Raw genomic sequence first — 4169 nt, forward strand, 5'->3', positions numbered from 1 at the left:
CTAGGAAGTGACGTCACACCGAGGGACTGGCGTGCGTTCGAGAGCGGTACGGAACGTTCCGTGACGTTTTCTATTGAACGCACTGTTCCAGAGAAGCGCTCTGCAACGTTAGCTAAGGGAGCGTTGCTAAACTCTTCGGTGCAATGCATCGCTGAGTCAGAAGTGACATCGCTTGGTGATCATCGTTGCGGAGTATTTGAGGACAGTTTGGTGAATCAACAGAGCTGAATAACAATAGAAAGGTTGCTGCTGCGGCATGCAAGGCTGTGGCTGACCCGTGCGAGATGAAAGCTTATTGGGACGAAGGTCTAGTTATCTTTAACCGACTAATTAGGAGCTAGCTTGGTGTTACATTAAAATGTAGAAAGAAGCTAGCCTGCAACTGTAAATAATTATAACTATGAATATACTGGATACACTTTCAAATCAAGTTAGCTCACTTTTCGCAACTTTGTAACATATTTGTTTTTGAAGTATAAAAGGAACATACATGATAAATATATGTAATCTGATAAATATATGTAATCTCTCTCTGTCTCTCTCTCTCATCGAATTCTTGTACGTCACCAGCTGAGTCTGCTACTCTGGAAAAGTTGACAAATGTGATATTGTTTATCAATATGTTTATTAGCGCTGTTATATATTTATTTAAAAAACACACACACACACAACTCCATACCCATTTTAAAAAAAAATGGCGTCTCTGAAACTACAATTACATTGATAACACTATCTCTGTACAACAAGGGAAACTTCCGCAGTGGGAGCGGCCATTTGGGTTTTCTGCAGTTCATCGACTCTCATCCCCGGTGAATCCGCTGCTTCAGCGGTGAATTTAACAGCACATCCAAACACTCTCAGGAGGTGACTCTGTGGGCGTGTAAAAATGGTAGAGGTGAACTACCAGTGTGCAACGTGCAGTAAAAATTCACCAAATATGGATAGTTTAACCTGCATATCTGTGTTAAGCACATTATTTTCTATGCTTGTAGTCAGTAATGTGTAAATGCTGTTGGCTTTTAAAAAGTTTTTCGCTGCGTTTACCATACATACAAGAAGTAAACAGCCTTATACTTATACTTCTGGACGTGCACAATGACATGGGTAACAGTAACACTACAAACCTAAATATACAGGTAATACAATTAAGGATATATGGGCACTTATGCGGTATTGCTTACCTGGTAAACCAACAATACATGTACAGTAATACTTGCAGTGTACGTTTTGTATATCTCTAGAGACACCTGTTGAAGTTGACGATCAGAGACATTTGCCAATTCTAACAGATACTGTCCTGGGATCTGCCTGTCGACCCAAACCAATCTGACCTCAAGCACAATGTGATGAAACAGAGAGTCGAGGTAAAAAAAAAAAAAAAAGTACTGATCACATACTCAATTCAAACTGTTAACATAATACAGTGCAGAAGACTTCAGCATCATGTGAGTTTAGATGTTATGGTAACACATTTGTAACCCGCTGTCTGTAGGACCACAGAGCCTGGCTGTCCAATGAAACCACCCTTCTGCTCACAGATACCTTTCGAGATCATATGAATGACTTTCAATCTGCCACACTAAAGAAAAATGAGGTGTGGTGAACGATAGCTGACAAAATGACTACAAACACACACCGGATGCATGTGACAAGAAGAGGAGGGCTCTTAAGTACAGGCGTGTGTTCAGTTTCTGTCTAGTAGTGGAAAAAACAAATGATTGTTGTAGTACTTGACTGTGCGGTACAGTGTAATATGGGCGCACTGAAACCTGAGGTGTCGTGTACATGGTTTGTTTAGCCAGCTTGGTTAGTCCGTACATGAGGAATTATTAATATAGTTATTATTAATATGAATATTAGTGTTATAAGTATTATTAGTAGTAGTAATAATAATAATATGACTAAGTCCTAAGATCTGTTTCTACTATACGGGTATGCAGACCATGGCTTTGTGTAGCGGGACTTACAGGGGTTTCCACAGACACATTAAAGTCCTCCCAGAGGTAACACAGAAGCTGGGTTCACAACACCCACCAGAAGCTGCACACCAAGGCGTACAGGTACCCCCACCCCCCCACCATCAAGCGATGACAGTGTTAGATCAGCTGGGGGAAGCAGAGGAACACAAAGGAGGAGAGTAGGAGGCAGTGACCCCGCCTTCATGGTTCCAGAACTTTGCCCAGGAACAAAAACGGCAGATGCACGAGCTCATGAACATGCAGAAGGCTGGAGCTGAGGTAGCAAGGACAAGGAATGAAGGACTTCAGTCATTTACAGATGTACTGAAAGAAACACTGAAACAAGAATGTAGGCTACTTATTTCTGTCCCCCCCCCCCCCCCCCCCAACACTGTTAGAAGGGTTAATTAATTCTGACAAACATTCTTTCTTTTCTTGGAAAGAGTTATATTTTTTAACCTTATTTTTGTACACCTATGGTGACGTTTGTAAGACATACTAATAAAGTAAGTTCAAGCCTATTAGTCAATCCATTTGTTTTTCATGCTGTATACAGTGTTTTAGATGCATATAGCAATAGTAGAAAAACATCTTATTTACATGGCACAGGAAACCGAATATACTACAGAATATTAACAAAGGACTATAACATTACATACAGTACATCTTGGGCTGTAAGCACACACATGACAAACTGGTAATCCTATGGTAGCAGGTGCCGCTAATATATAGACCTGGGTACATACTTAAAACTAAGCCAAGGAATTTGCAATATCATCTCTTTTGTTTTGGGCACTGCTATCATCCTATCATCTCTTTTCCTTTGGGCACTGCTATCATCTCTTTTCCTTTGGGCACTGCTATCATCCTATCATCTCTTTTGCTTTGGGCACTGCTATCATCCTATCATCTCTTTTCCTTTGGGCACTGCTATCATCCTATCATCTCTTTTGTTTTGGGCACTGCTATCATCCTATCATCTCTTTTCCTTTGGGCACTGCTATCATCTCTTTTCCTTTGGGCACTGCTATCATCCTATCATCTCTTTTGTTTTGGGCACTGCTATCATCCTATCATCTCTTTTGCTTTGGGCACTGCTATCATCCTATCATCTCTTTTGCTTTGGGCACTGCTATCATCTCTTTTGCTTTGGGCACTGCTATCATCTCTTCCTTTGGGCACTGCTATCATCCTATCATCTCTTTTGCTTTGGGCACTGCTATCATCCTATCATCTCTTTTGCTTTGGGCACTGCTATCATCCTATCATCTCTTCCTTTGGGCACTGCTATCATCCTATCATCTCTTTTGCTTTGGGCACTGCTATCATCCTATCATCTCTTCCTTTGGGCACTGCTATCATCCTATCATCTCTTTTCCTTTGGGCACTGCTATCATCCTATCATCTCTTTTCCTTTGGGCACTGCTATCATCCTATCATCTCTTTTGCTTTGGGCACTGCTATCATCCTATCATCTCTTTTGCTTTGGGCACTGCTATCGTCCTATCATCTCTTTTGCTTTGGGCACTGCTATCGTCCTATCATCTCTTTTGCTTTGGGCACTGCTATCATCCTATCATCTCTTTTCCTTTGGGCACTGCTATCATCCTATCATCTCTTTTGCTTTGGGCACTGCTATCATCTCTTTTCCTTTGGGCACTGCTATCATCCTATCATCTATTTTCCTTTGGGCACTGCTATCATCCTATCATCTCTTTTGCTTTGGGCACTGCTATCATCTCTTTTGCTTTGGGCACTGCTATCATCTCTTTTGCTTTGGGCACTGCTATCATCTCTTTTGCTTTGGGCACTGCTATCATCTCTTTTGCTTTGGGCACTGCTATCATCTCTTTTGCTTTGGGCACTGCTATCATCTCTTTTGCTTTGGGCACTGCTATCATCCTATCATCTCTTTTGCTTTGGGCACTGCTATCATCTCTTTTCCTTTGGGCACTGCTATCATCCTATCATCTATTTTCCTTTGGGCACTGCTATCATCCTATCATCTCTTTTGCTTTGGGCACTGCTATCATCTCTTTTGCTTTGGGCACTGCTATCATCTCTTTTGCTTTGGGCACTGCTATCATCTCTTTTGCTTTGGGCACTGCTATCATCTCTTTTGCTTTGGGCACTGCTATCGTCTCTTTTGCTTTGGGCACTGCTATCATCCTCCACATTGCCAAACGCTGGTTCAGCATCTGTGGTGATGTC

This window comes from Acipenser ruthenus, chromosome 44 (genome assembly GCF_902713425.1).
Source record: "Acipenser ruthenus chromosome 44, fAciRut3.2 maternal haplotype, whole genome shotgun sequence".
Taxonomy (NCBI): domain Eukaryota; kingdom Metazoa; phylum Chordata; class Actinopteri; order Acipenseriformes; family Acipenseridae; genus Acipenser; species Acipenser ruthenus.